At 40.1% G+C, this 15,771-nt stretch overlaps 1 pseudogene; it reads right to left on the bottom strand.

Moving 5' to 3' along the window:
* Positions 1-9,098: 9,098 nt before the first annotated feature.
* LOC100735749 (peptidyl-prolyl cis-trans isomerase D-like) lies at positions 9,099-10,356 on the bottom strand (annotated as a pseudogene).
* Positions 10,357-15,771: the final 5,415 nt, after the last annotated feature.

The following is a 15,771-nucleotide window of genomic DNA, read 5'->3' as shown; positions in this document are numbered from 1 at the left end:
GTTTTATTTCACAGGCCAACTCCAATTTTTAATGGCACTTAAATGACAGTCCATGTCATTGTGTTGAGGATTCTAAAGTCTGGCCTTTGTGCTATGACTGGTTCTGATATTTGCATATTTACCCAGCACAGGGAATGGATGTCTTTCTGCAGGCACTGCTGGTCTAGAATGCAGTGCCTGGTTTACTGAAAGAATGAGGGGAATATAACTCATGACTTGGGTCAATGTCTAAATGTGAAGATGTATACCTACATATGTAGAAATGCAATACATTATATTGATATACTGATTATCTTTTAAAATTTTCTTGTTGTTGCTGCTTTGAGGCAGGGTTTTGTTATATAGCTCAGGTTTGGCCTTGAACTCAACTGTGTTGTCCAGGCTGACTTTCCAGACTGACCTTGAACTCACTTATGTAGGCCAAAATGGCCTCAAGCTCACAACAATCCTCTTGCCTTGGGTGCCTGAGTACTGGGATTGCAGGAATGTCTCATCACACCTGGCTTATTTTTTTAATTAATTAATTAATTATTTTTCATACCGGGGATTGAACTCACAGCCTCGTGCTTGCCAAGCAGGCACTTACGTTGCTGAGCTAAGCTCCTGCCCACTCCCCACTTTTTTTAATTTTTAAGGAATTTAGTGATGTCTCAAAATCAAACACTAGACAAGATACTCAATATAATATTGCACTTCAACACTGAAGCTGGATGTGGTGGCACATGCCTTGAATTCACAGTGATCTCCCTGCCTCAGCCTCCTGAGTGCTGGGATTCCAAGCATATGTCACCATACCCAGCTTCTCTCCTTTTGAATAAAAACTTGGTTTGTTTATAACACCATGCAGAGATATGGAGGTTTGTAGTTCAGATTATAGAATTATCAGGAATAAGCTGTTTATCAGAGGATTATACTGAAAGCTTTTTCACACTATGGATTCTACTAGTGGTACTGGGCCTTGAACCTAGAGCCTTGTGCATGCTAGAAGAGCCCTGTACCACTGAGCTACATCTCCTGCCCTTCCTATGGATTCTGGAGCAGATTTCATCTAGCAGTTCACCAAATTTTACCAAAACAAACCAACACACTCCCCAAAACCAAAAAATAAAAACAAAAGCCAAAAAACTTGCCCAAGTTTCTTAAAGTAGAATTCCAAAGTCTATATTCCTTTATTTTATTTCTGTGTATAATGTTCTTAGAATATTCTACAGTTTCATGTTTCTGAGGAAATGTCACTTTAAAACAATTATGTTACTTCTGCTTTTAAACTTACCAGATTTCCTTATAAAGATTTTTTGAGGATTTGTAGATTGTAAAGTGCTAAGTTTTGTTTGTCTTCAGGGCTAAATAATATGACTAGCTACTATAGTCATTTCATTATACTTCTTTCAGTTGAAATTATTTATAAAAGTAGTGTAGTTTATTATTTATAAAAATAGTATAGAATTATTCTTGTAGACAACTACTATTTAAATATCATCCATTATTTAACAAAGGCTGGGGAATTTTGGGGGTCCCCCAAAATATAAGCTTCTTTTGGAGCACGATGTGGTAAGTTATTTCTTTTGAAGACAGAACTTTATGCATGTATGTAAAAAACAGACATTGGGCTGGGGATACAGCTCAGCAGCACAGCATCTGCCTGGCAAAAGCATGAGGTCCTGAGTTTGATTCCTGGTACCAAAATCAAGAAAATATCCTAGACCTTTAGGTCAAAGTGATGCCACATCCATCTGTCCCTTCAGTAAACCATTGTGCTCTAGTTCAGAAATGCCAGAATATAACAGAAAGACATGAATCACAGACATGTATCTTCCAACATCCCTAGACATCATTATTTTAGAGGGTGCTGTTGCTGCCTCCCATGGGTAAGGACACTGATGTAGAAAGGGACCACGTCTGCACTACTGCAGTCACACATTTAATTTGTAGAGAATCTTCTCCACCCTGAGTGTTTGAAGAAGATCTGTGTATTCTGGTTATTTAGTGTCCTCAGATACTACAAGTTCTAAAACTTCTGCATGTAGTTAAGTGTCAGTAAACAGGGAGAGTTTTTAAAGCAAGAGTTCTTGATTTTATTATTATTTTTCTTAAATTGAGGGTGCTGGGAATTGAACCCACAGCCTCACAGAAGTTGGCTAAGTTCTGAACCACTTCCAGCCCAATGTGCCTGATTTCGTGTGTGGTACCAGGGATCAAACTCACAACCTTGCACAATCACTGAGCCAAGTCCTTAGCCCAATGTGCCTGATTTAGAATAAGAACATAATGACGTTCTTATTTTATCCCTAGATAAATCTATCAAGAATTTTTCTCTACTTCCTTAAATGAATAACACCTTTTATGTATTCAAGTTAGCATTAAAATGGAGTATTTAAAAACTGGTTGTGGTGGCTCATGCCTGTAATCCTAGCACTTTGGGGATGCTGAGGCAGGAGGATTGCCATGACCACTAGGCTAGTCTGGACTACATAGTGAGACTCTGTCTCAGACAAAAAAAAAAATTCTTTAGGGGATATAGGTCATTGGCAGAGTACTTGCCTAGTATGTGCAAGGTCCTGGGTTTGATGCCCAGTACCATAAATAAATACATATGAATTCTTGCTCCCATGTAACCCATATCTTTCTTCCCACACAGCATGCCAGTGAGATTTTTTGTCACTCTGTATTATTTTGAATTTTCTAGAATTTGATGTATTTTATTATTGTTATTACTAATTTTGGTACTGGAAATTGAATTCAGGACCTCACACTTACCAGGCAGGTCCTGTGCCACTGAGCTATATACTCACCCTGAAATTGATTTAAATATAGCAATTTAAGATGAATCTATGTAGTTATGTGTACCAATAATCTGCTCCTTTTTATTGCTGAATGGTATTCCATTGTATGAATACAGATGCTCCTTGACTCTGGGTTACAGCCTGATAAACCCCTGGTAAGTTGAAAACATCATAAGTCAAAATGTATTTAATATACCTAACCTAGCCAACATTACAGTACAGCCTAGTTTACCTTAAATGTGCTGTACAGTTAGGCGAAGCCATCAAACACAAGCCTATCTTAGAATAAAGTACTGAAAATCTCACGTAATCTGTTGAATACTGCACTGAAAGTGGACAATAGAGTGTTTATACGGGTATGGCATACATCATGAGGTTGAGAAATCCTTTTGGGCTAATTCAATGAAGCTGCTGTGGATTTTTAAAGAATTTTTTTCAAGACAAGGACTCATTATGTGGTCCAGGTTGACCTCAAACTCGCAATGATCCTCTAGCCTCAGCCTCCCAAGTGCTGGGACCCAGGCATGTGCCACCACACCTGGCAAGCTGATATGAACTTGTACAGAAGTCTTGGAATGTAACCTTTCATTTCTCTTATGTAAGTAAATAGCCAGGTTGTATGGTGAATGTTAAATGCTTTAAGAAATTCAGTCTTTTTCCAAAGTTCTTGTACCATTTCATTCCCTCTAGTGGTATAGCAGAGTTTCAATTGCTCCATATTCTTGTCCAATGATATGGCCAATCTGTCTCTGTCTTTGTCCTGGAAATTGAACCCAGGATCTTCTCACTGAGCTATATTTTTAGGCTTTTTTAAAAAAAGATAACGACTCACTAAATTGCTCAGGCTGGACTTGGACTTTTGAGTCTCCTGCCTCAGCCTCCCAGAATGCTGGCATTACACTTATGTGGCTAGTCTTTAACTTTAAGCATTCTATTTGCTTGTGTCATTGTTTAATTTGCACTTCTCTAATAACTAATGATGGTCAGTATCTTTTCATGTACCTACCATCCATACATCTTGACAGTAGTTGTGGAAAAACCAGGACCAAATAGGATGCAACTGAGCTCCAAATCAACAGCTCCATCTTGTGGTTAAATACACACATATACATTTTAAGCAGGGAGCACAAAAAGATGACAGCAGTTATTTTATAATTGGTTACATAGGCTGTGTCACATGTTGTCAGGCAGACTTGTTCTGGGCTGCACAGGGTTTCTTAAGGTCAGGGTCTTGGGTGAACAGGAAGAATCATCAGTGTTTTAGACTAAATCAGTATGTCCTTGAAGCAAATCAGCACAAGATGTACTTTTTGGCTGAGTTAAGTTTATCTTACAAGTTGCAACTGCTGTGAGGGATGTCAAGGTTAGATGACTTTTAAAAATTCCCTTTACAATGTTAGTTCATTACATATTACACTTTGAGACAGGGTCCTCTTATGCAGTTCAGAGTGGCCTTGAACTCATGTAGCCTAGGCTGACCTCAAATCCATAGTGGTCCCCCTGCCTGAGCTTCTCAAGTGCAGGAATTATAGGCATGCACCACTATATTGAAACATAGCTTTTGCTAATTGAAAAAATTAAGCTGAGTTATAAGATCTCTTTATAAATTCTTCATACAAATATTTTATTAGATATGTTTTGCAAATAATACTCCCCAATCTGTGGCTTGTTTTTTCATTTTTATTTTATTATTTTTTGCTTGCTTTTTCGAGACAGGGTCTTGCTATGTGTTCCATGCTGGCTTTGAACTGACTATGTAGTCCAGGTTGGCCATGAACTTCCAGTGATCCTCCTGCCTCAGCCTCCAGAATGCTGAGATTATAGGCATGTGTCACCATGTTTGGCCGTTTTATGAAGGCTTCTGAACAGCAAAAAAATTTTTAAATTTGATTATGCCCAATTTGCTGTTTTTCCCTTTTGTAGTTTGTGATTTTTATATCATGTTTAAGAAATCTTTGCCAACTCTATTCATTCAGACAGTAATTCAAGTTTTTCCCTATATCTTCTTTTTGAACATTGTATAGGTTGTTATATTTAAATAATTTTAAAGTTATTTTTATTTTTTGTGGTACTGGACACTGAATCTGGGTCCACGTAAGCTAGGCAAGTGCTGTGCCACTTAGCTATGCTCCCCTAGCTTAGACTGTTATATTTTTAATTGAATTTTAAAAATTTAAATTGTTGGGGCTGGGGATTTAGCTCAGCAGCATAAGCGCCTGCCTTGCAAGCAAGCAGTCCTGAGTTCAATCCCTGGTACCAATTTAATAAAAATTTTTTTAATTGTTAATTTTGCTTTATAGTTACCACAAAAGAATTATTTGCAGTACTACTTTTTCCTTTATATATCTGACTTTCAATTTTATTTCTTTAGTTTTTTTCATCCTAAAATGTTAATATTTCTGATTGTTATATGATGTGTAATAAGCAAATATTTTCTTCCTTGACTCAGCCACTATTTAAGAAATAATTAGAAGAAATTCAGAAAACTTTAATTGTTCCTCTTTCCATCTAATTTGTTCATGTTTTTCCAACAGCATATCTTTGTATTCTATATGAATTTGGAGGTTTTAAAAGTCACCAGGTGTGGCGGCACATGTTTGTAACCCCAGCATTTGGGAGACAGAGGCAGGAGGGTTGCTGGGAGTTAGAGGCCAGCCTGGGCTACATAGTGAGTTCAAGACCAGCCAGAATCACAGAGCAAGACCCTGTCTCAAAAACTGAAGGGGGGGAAAAAAGAGAGAAAGAAAAATCCTAAAGAAAAAAAATCTACTAATAAGTGATTTTATCTATGTGCAACACTGAGTGTTAGTCTTATGTTTGATCTGATCCTTCATCACTTTTTTTGCATTTCACTTCTAGGATCTTCCATCTCCCTCTCGTGTGTTTCGCCCTCTGGCATGTCCTCCTGGCTGCTTGGCCCTTCACCTGACTTCCTGGCCATTCACTGACTGCTGGTCTTGTTTTCCCCTTTGAACTCCGCATGCGATGGTGTCACTGCCGTAATCCCACAGGCTGTGTGTAGCCTCCCTCTTCTCTTTCCTTTCTTCCCCGGATAACAAACCTGTTTACCCTTTTTCATATTAGCCTCTTTGGCTGGCCGTGGTTGTGTACACCTGTAATCCCAGCACTCAGTAGGCCGAGGTGACTGCTGTGAGTTCGAGGTCAACCTGGACCACACAGTGAGCTCAAGGCCAGTCTGGACCTCATAGCAAGATCCTATCTCCAAAAAGAAAAAAGAAAGAAAGAAAATAGTTATCCACTTTGGTTAGACCTCTCTCCTCTTCTCTGTTGTGGCCTTTCATTTTCATTTCATACTTCTTTCTCTTTCTTTTTTTTCTTACTATGTTTTGTTTGGTGAAGACATTAGTTGAGCTGGCTTCTTTATTAGATGTACTGAGCCACAAAATAGGAGAGGATCACGGGGTCATTGGTCCAAACCTTTCCTTTGGGCATGAGGCTCCTGAGATCCAGAGTTGATATCTGGTTCCAAACTACTATGGCTCCTGTTCAGACAAACTCAAGAGACCTGAAAGGAAACAACCGATTCCCAGGGTGGACTCATCACAGTCACCTCTACAGCCTTTCAAAGTATTTCATGAGCTCTGCCTGGGACACACTGACTCACAGTCTCCACAGACAGAATATGAAGTCTACTCGAAAAGCTAGTGACTTGCCTTGCCAGGATTGACAACTGATGCTCAAGAGCAATAAAAGAAGGAACACAGAAAAAAACCTTTTTTCTGAAGTATCTCCTTGCAAAAAAAATTTAATTGAACAAGCTTATAGAAAGACAATTGGTGACATGTAGGTTTTGAGAAAAATAGCTATCATTTAGGGTTATAATGTGTTTGGTAAATGCTTTGTGTGGCTTAAATCTATTGAATCCTCTGAACAACACTATGGAGTTAGTTCTTCTATAGATAGAGAAACAGAAATGTGGAAAATTAAGTGAATACTTAAGTTCTCATAGCAGTAAAGTGAAGAAACAGAAAAAATCTAAGCAGGATGTCCTAGAGCTAGAGTTAACTGTTGGGAATTTTTCCTACAGCTTCTGTACCACAACTAGAAGCCTTTAGAATTTAATTCATTATTTCCATTATGTATTAGTTGATATTAGTATGCATTGCTATTTTATTCATAGTGGTGCTTTAAAATCCAGAATTTAAACTGAATTATAGGCATATGCCTTCAAGCACTTGGGAGACTAAAGCAGGAGGATGCTGCAAGTTCGAGGCCAGCCTGAACTACATAGTGAGACCCTGTCTTATTGAGTAGAAAGGAAAACAAAATCCAGAACTTGTCATGGGGCATATATTTTTTAAATATGTAGAATATATTTAAAATATGGCCTAAAGGTATGGTTTGTTTTCCTTCCTTTATCTATTTATTTATCTTGGTACCGGGGATTGAACTCACTATCTTCTACTTGCCAGGCAGGCACTTACACCACTAAGCCATATCCCCGGCCCCATTTCTTTCCTTTCTTTTTTTTTTTTTTTTTTTAAGATAATGAGTTTAAGTAATACCTTTGTATGTGGTCTACCATGGGCATACTTTTCACAATTTCGAAACACAAGCTTTTTGATTTATGATGGGATTGTATCCTAACAACCCACTGTAAGCTGAAAGGATTCTACGTTGCGTTAACATGACTAACCTGTGAAAAACCATAGCTCAGCAGCACTGTACACTGCAGTCTTTGTTGTCTGCTGTCCAGCGTTGTGTGAATCATCACACCACACATCGATAGCTTTGGAAAAGACAAAAATTTGAAAGTACTGAGTGCTGTCACTTTTGCAGCATCACAAAACTTAAAAATTTTAAATTTGAATCCTTGAAAGTCAGGGACCATCTGTACACCTAGATCTAAGGAAACGATCTATTAATTCCAAAACAGATCTTACTAGGTCATACATTGAAACTGTTGCATTAGTTGTTTTACTTAACTGGATTTTTTTTTGTCTTTTTCTTTTTCATTGGTACCAGGGATCGAACTCACAACTGCCCACTTGCAAGGCAGGTGCTTATGCCGGTGAGCTAAATCCCCAGCCCCTACTCTCTGCTCTTTAAGGTGTGTGTCAAGTGTCACCATTTCTGCATAACATTCTCCAAGCCCTTATTTACTAACCCCAACCCTCTTCCAGTACTTTGAATCAATTGGTTGCTTCTCACAATTCCCATGATGCTTTTACATAGCTTTCATCAAGGATATCAAATTTGTTTTATGAATATGTATATGAAAATATGAATTTTTTCAGTAAAACCAGATTCTGCTCATCTTTTTATCCACATGGCCTGCTGCCATAGCAGGTACTTAGAAGCCTTAAAATAAAAAGAAATTTTTTAAAACATGAAGTACAGAGCCATTTAGGCTACAAAACTAGAAAGATCACCTAATCAAGATGGTAGGTTGGGGCCATTTATATGGGGGAAGAAGTCATCTATCTTTTTCTCATCACTGAAGAAGGAAGTTACTGCATAGGGTGGTCCCGTTATGTTTAGTATCAGCCGTTGGAGATGAAGCAAGTACACTTTGCAGGGCAGGTGCTCATGCCGCTGAGCTAAATCCCCAGCCCCGAAGCAAGTACACTTTGAAAGAATCTATTCCAAATGTTAAAATGAAAAAGACTTCCAGTTCTTCCCAGATGGACTGACAAAATTCACTTCTACTCTCCAGACTAAAACAGACAGACAAACTAATTGCCCAAGCAAAACATATGAAATAATGGCTTTCTAGGGACTGGGCATGAGGCAACAAAAGATAACCCCTGAGAGATGCAGAACAAACGAGGGAAGCCTCAGATGGCTCCAGCAGTCCTCGACAGCCTCCAGGCTGGGAGAAGGAAGAGGGAAGCCAGGTGGAGCCAATGGATTCTGAGTTGAGGGGCTGCATGTGGGAGATGGGGAAGGAAGGTGGTAGAATTCATGGGAAAAAAGAGATTTACTCAGGGAAACCCTAGCACTGGCAAAAGAAACAGGTAGATAGGCCTCCGTTTGAGGCCAGCATGAGGCTTTATGTTTTTTTTTTTTTTATAACAGTTTTAAAGAGGGAAACAATCAGTATTTCTAAACTGTAAACAATAAGGAACTGAAGTGTCAAAGGAAATACCCTGGGACTCTTACACTGTCTTATTGCCTTAAACAATCCATATGTGATTCTAAGGCGAAAGTGAATCCAGGCCAGGCACGGTGGCGCACACCTGTAATTCTAGCACTTGGGAAGCTGAGGCAGGAGAATCACCATGAGTTCAAAGCCAACCTAGACTACACAGTGACTCCCTATCTCAAACAAGAAAAGAAAAAGATGGGGCTAGGGACTTAGCTCAGTGGCATAAGCACCTGCCTTGCAAGCAGGCGGTTGTGAGTTCGATCCTATTAAGGAACCATTCTCGCATACACTGCCTTTCCTTTATGTTTCTGAGCCTTTATCCTTTGTTGGACTTTCAGCAGTTCGGCCTGAATAGCTTTATCTTCTGCTGTCTCTTGAGCTTTTTAAGATCAGTCAGTGCTTGATCACATTCTTTTAACCCTTTCCATCCTTGGGCTTCGGTCTTTGATGGACCTAATTCAAGGTCCTCCAAACAACTGTCGATTGCTCCCTACAGATGTGACAGCTTCCGTGTATAAGCCCCAATATTCCGTACACAGTTTAAGGCCATAGGCTGCAGCCTGCATCTATCCGCTTCCTTAGTAACAACAGCCTTTGAGAACTTTTGTGTATTTTTTAATGGCCATCTCTCAGTTTTGAGACTTGAGAAAAATATGTCCGATGTTTTTTACAAATTTCTGTCATTAATAGAATTTTATTTACATCTTTGAAATCCACATCTGTGTCTGCAGGGAAATCTGAATGGCTGTCACCAGAGCCATCTTTTGGGAATATCCTCCAACTGTCACCTTCTTTCAAATCTCCACATTCTGAATAATGCACAATTTGGCAGGCTTTTCACCATTTACTTCTACATTTTCCAGTATACAGGTATCCTCGCCATACCTATTGCTTCAATTACTTGGCTAAACACTGAGCGTGTTTCCCTTCCAAATGAGGGACTGGAATTGTTGTGATACAGAACTGAGAGCCCTGAGCATTGTGGTCTGTGTTTGTCATGCTCAATAAAACTTCTTGAATGTGCTTATCATGAAAGTTTTCATCTTCAAACTTTTGGGGGGCCCAGGCATATAGCTCAGCAGCGCAGCCCGTGCCTGGCAAGCGTGAGGTCCTGAGTTTAATTCCTAGTACAAAAAAAAATTCGTATGCCTTGGCATGATGGCTTACACCCTATAATCCCAGCACTTGGGAGGCTGAGGCAGGAGGATCATTGCAAATTCAAAACCAGCTTGGGCTACAACATAAGCTCAACATCAGCCTGAATTCTATAGCAAGACCCTGTCTCAAAAAGACAAAAAACAAAACAAAGCAGAACAAAAACCCTTTTCACCATGAAAAACTTTCTCCACCTCTTCTCTTCTGATTTGAGAAGTCTCCACGCTGAATCATACCATTTCTTAATAATTTGATGCACACGGTATCCTTTGAAATGCAGAGGTTTCTCAGTCCTGGGTCCAATGCCATTTCCCCCCTGTACATAATGCACGAAAACTTTTTGCAGTTTTGCAGCATCTGCAAACAATTCTAAAATAATTTGAACAACTCACTCCCCACTGATGTCCACATCAAATAAGACTCAGGAGGTTCCTAGAGTTGGAGAATTTAGCTGTGGCAATGGGTGCAATATCTCCATTTGCAGTCACGTGGAAGCAGGACCTGGACACCTCTTCCATGACTGGCCGCTCAAACATCAGTGCACTCTTTTTGAGATTTTATGTTTATTATCTGTGTAGCTGTGGTGCCTAGTGTCCTTGTTGTGTTTCTTCTTGTTGCTTTGGGTGTCCCTAGAACTCCTTAAACTCTGAGCCTTGCAGTTCTGTTTTTTTTCTGGCAGGGTCTTAGTTTGTAGTCCAGGCTGACCTTGAACTTGTGATCCTCCTGCCTCAGCCTCTCAAATGCTGGGATTGCAGGTATGCACTACCACACCTGGCTGCCTTGAAGTTTTTAGTTATAATTTCTTGTTATTACACAGGAGCCTTGATTTGGGAGTGAAATGGAGTGTAGGCAGCATATGATCCTATGAATAGGTCTATCTTTAGTGAGCCAGGTTGAAAGGGAGGTGGGCAGGAGTTGGGTATTTCTCTTCCCTCAGATCTGTTAGGATTTAGTAAAACCTCAGTGGGCTACGTTCCAGTAAACAGTTTCTTTTGAGCTCAGACATTATTAAGGAAAACAGGGACACCTGGAAATATTTTACTTGGTTGCTTTTACTCTCCTCCTAAGGATTTTCCTCCAGCTTCACGGTGAAAACCTGGTAGTGATAATGGAGGTAAAACTCAAAATGTAGATGGCTCCCACCCCAGTTTTTAACTCCCAAGGCTGCCCACACTCCAATTTGTTAATTAAATTTCTTTTCTTTTTTTTTTTTTGTGTCTTTTTCGTTTTTTTATCGGTACCAGGGATCGAACTCACGACTGCCTGCTTGCAAGGCAGGCACTTATGCCGCTGAGCTAAATCCCCAGCCCCTGTTAATTAAATTTCAGTGGTTCCTATCAGTAATGGCTTCAGCTGTAGGATTCTTCTCTTGAGCTTCTACTTCCATTAACCTGTGATCTTCTATGTGTCTGTTTCTCTAGATTTGGGGACAGAAGATTTTACCTTGTGACGTCAACTTTCTAATAGATCTAAGTGTAGTCGATTTTCAATTTGTTCAGTTTTTTTTCTTGGTGTGAGAAGTGATGACTGCCAAGTTCTTTATGCTTAAATTGTAAACTTGCACATCTCAAATATTCAGCAGAGTAGTGATCAAGTCATGTGTGAGAAACTTCCTGAGGCCAAGACAAAACCAGCAGATTGGGTTAGGGAACAGTGAACAGTATCTAACATTCACAGAGGGTTTGTGCGTTAGCTTTCAGTCACCGTAACAAAGTATCTGAGATATAACAATTTAAAGAAGTGATTTATTCTGTTTCACAGTTCCAGAGAGTTTATTTCATGATCATTGCTTTTGGGCTGATGGTGAGGCAGAACATCACAGTGGGGAAAATGTAGTAAAGCAAAGCTGCTTGCCTCATGTTGTTCAGAAAGGGGTGGGGGAGAGAAAGAACGAACCCCTCCCTTCCAATTCACACGCCCAAGGACCTACTTAAATTTTCCACCACCTCCCGGGAGCCTGTTACATTATGAATTCGTACATGGTTTAATCCATTGATGAGATCACAGTGCCCTTGTGCTGGTTCCCTATCAAAGGCCGATCTGCTGCATTGGGAACCAAGACTTCAACACATGAGGGGCGGATTTCAGATCCAGACCATTATGGCTAAGAACAATTGCCATTTCTATTAGCCAGACTATGAAAACTTGTAACTCACCAATCCCTGGAAGACTACTCAGCAAGCTCTCCTCTCATCAGTAAGCTACCAATTGAGCACAGTTTCAGAGTTGCCAAGTTGTGAAAGCAGGAACAAGAAAGATCAAGCAGGCAACTTCCCAGAAACTTAACTGGATTCCAGAACAAAAAGGTTTAAAATTATCCAAAAATATTCAGTAATAAACAGGGTGAAATTCACAGTTTCTACCACTCAGTTAATAATTAGCAGGCACGCAAAGGAGGAAAATTACTCATTTTGAAGAAAATAAATGAATCCTAAATTGACTTACCTGTTAGCATTAGCAGATAAGGAAAATCTATACAAAAGAATTGAAAATAGGAGCCGGGTGCGGTGGCTCACACCTGTAATCCCAGCACTTGGGAGGCTGAGGCAGGAGGATTGTTGCGAGTTCAAGACCAGCTTGGGCTACAAAGTGAGCTCAAGACCAGCATGAACTACGTAGTGAGACCCTGTCTCAAAAAGACAAAAAAAAAAAGGAGTCAAACATACATTTTGTGTGTGTATTTTGAGACAGGGTCTTGTAATAATGGTACTGCGGGAAAGATCAGATTTATTCCACCCACAGGCAGGCCAATATCATAGTGAATATCAACAAGTATCTAAAGTGGGGACTGAGTATATGCAGGTTTTAAGGTTGGGGGTGAAATTTTAAGGAATCTCAAAACGTCTGTATAAAATGTTTGAGCTTAAGGCTGTAGGGGCAATCAGTCCAGGTTGGTACACAGAGCTGGTATCAGGGGGCTGCAGGGTGACCTTAGCGCCACATTAAACTTTTTATTACCCTCGCTACTTGTTTACCACGGGCAAGCTACTGTCAGTAATGGAGAGTCCTTCCTTTACAGTGGGCAGCCCAAGTCTCTCTTAGGTTATTCTCAGGCCAGTCTTGACCGTCTGTCTCACTATGTGATTCATGCTGGCCTTAGATTCACTCTTTGGCCAAGGCTGGCCTGGAACTTGCTATCTGCCTGCCTCAGCTCCCAATGCTGGGATTACAGGCATTCACCACCATGCCCAGCTCAAAATACATTTATAGGGGCTGGGGATTTAGCTCAGAGGCATAAGTGCCTGCCTTGCAAGTGTGTGGTCATGAGTTTGATCCCTGGTACCTCTGAAAAAAGAAAAAGACAAAAAAAATTTTTTTAAATGCATTTATAACTCAATATTCATTACTGAATTAGTCACAATAGCCAAATAGAACAACTCAAGTGCCCATCAACTGATTACTGCCTAAATATAATGTGATACAGCTACATAATGGAATAATATTCAGCCATAAAAAGAAATAAAGTTCTGATGTTTGGAACCAACTTTGAAAACATTATACAAAGTGAAATAAACTTGGGGCTGAGGATTTAGCTCAGTGGCATAAGTGCCTGCCTTGCAAGTGTGCAGTCATGAGTTCGATCCCTGGTACCGATAAAAACGAAAAAGACAAAAAAAAAAATTAAAAAGTTTTTAAAAAGTGAAATAAACTTGACATTCATAGAGACAGAAAGTAAGTGAGGATTACTAGGAGTGGGGGACAAGGGAGAATAAGGAATTTCATTTGGAGAGATAAAAAATAGTAGTGATTGTTATACAACACTGTGAATGCAATTATTACAGTATACTTCAAAGTTATTAAAATGGCAATTAAAAATAACATGACAACAATAAAGAGACTCTTCTTGTATTATCCAGCTTTCCCACTGCTGGACAATACTTGGTTCTTACAACTTAAAAGAGGCAAGGTTTAATTCAGCTCTGGTTCTAAGGTGATTCAGTCCATGATGAGCAGGTTCCAAGGGAGAAACACCACCGTTGAGCAAAGTCACTTAGTTCATGGTGGCCAAGAAGCAGACTGGGGAACGATGATGCAGGCACAGGGACCTGAGACAAAGGTCTCGCTTCCATGACCCATGCACATACACCCTCACCCTAACCCTAAACCCTCTAATCCCCTAAAGGCCTCCAAGCCACTCAAGTTGAAACAATTCAGCCTAACCCTCACCCCACGCCCAAACCAGGCAAACAATTTAAGGGGTTTAGAATGGAAGCAGCACGCAAACAATTATACAATTATAACACAAAATTCTCTTGTAATTGAAAAATACGTAGTGTGAAGAGAGTATTGGAGACTTTCTGGGGGGCGTTCAGGATCCGGAATAATCACAGCGCGCGCAGAGAAACCTCTCAGCTCAGCGTTGCAGGAGCACCGGAAGCAGGAACTTGAAGTGGGGCTGCGGGAGCAGGCAGAATCCAGAATGGAAATATCTTGTGTATGAAGTGAAAGGGGGTTTTGATTTTATCCTTATGAGAAATGGGTAGCGGTGAAAGAAGTTTCAGCAGTGAAGTGACCTGTTCAGATTTTATTTGACCTTTAGAAATACAGCTGTGGGAGGAATGTGACTAGGTTAACAGGGGCAACGATGGAGCAGGAGAACTCAGTAAGATCTCCATGAGGGAAGGCAGATAGCTGACCTGGGCCAAAGTGAAAGATCTGAGGAAAAGGGAAAGAGTTTACGACGTGGAACGGGCTCTGGAGGTATATGGAGACCACACACAAGTCCTGCTTCCGCTGCTCTTCACTTCCTTGCAGTGTCAGGACTCAGAGACAGCAGCCTCAGGATGGATCCAGAGAGGGCGTTTCCTGCCTGTCTCCTCTCAGGTCCGGCTCCTTAGCAAAGCAGTGCAGAACCCAGAAACCATTCTTTGCTGCTCTGCTCCCAAGTCCCCCATTATTGCATGCTTTTCCTGATTCAGCATTAGTCTATTATTCCTGTTATGGCCATCTCTTTTCACCTCTGCTTAGTTTTTTTTTTTTTTCTTCATGTTTGATTTTCTGCAATTTCACTATGATGTATTTGTGTAGATTTTTCTTTATTAACCCTCCATACTTAAAAATATTTTAAAATTGAGATATAATTCACACACCTGTAACCCCAGCACTCTTGGAGGCTGGGGCAGGATGATCACAAATTTGAAACCTGCTCGGGCAAGTTACTGAAACTGTCTCTAAATTTAAAAAAGGCTGGGGATATAGTTTAGTGTGCAGGCCGTGGATTCAGTCTCTAGTAGCCCCATTCCCAAGATAAACTTGCAACTGTCATTCTGCATTAGCCCTGCCTCAATGCCTAGCAACCATTAATCTGCTTCTGGTCTCTTTCAATTTGCCTATTGTTAATATTTCATATACATGGACTCATGTAACACAGTAGTTCCCTTTATCCCCCTTTTACTTTCTGTGATTTGTTACCTGCAGTCAACCACAGTCCAACAATATTAAATGAAAAAATTCCAGAAATAATTTGTTTTACGTAACTTTTATCGTAGTACTGTTGTAATTATTCTCTTATTAGATGTTAACCTCTTGTGTCTGATAAATTTTGTCAACCACGATGCTAGTTATACTGGTATGCAGAATGCAAGAGTTGGAGGGCCATATTTCAATAGATGGCCTGAGAGGCCAGGAAAGGAACCCTCCCTGATGGTACAGTGCATGAAGCCAAAAGTGCAGGGCAGACCTCAGAAAGCCAGGAATATGGAGCATCTTCCAAGGAAAACTACA

The sequence above is a fragment of the Cavia porcellus genome, unplaced genomic scaffold (assembly GCF_034190915.1).
Source record: "Cavia porcellus strain 051 isolate PalLab524CR breed Dunkin Hartley unplaced genomic scaffold, mCavPor4.1 scaffold_25, whole genome shotgun sequence".
NCBI classification, from domain to species: Eukaryota; Metazoa; Chordata; class Mammalia; order Rodentia; family Caviidae; genus Cavia; species Cavia porcellus.
Note: the sequence above shows the minus strand (reverse complement) of the source record. Positions and strands in the feature narration are given on the sequence as shown.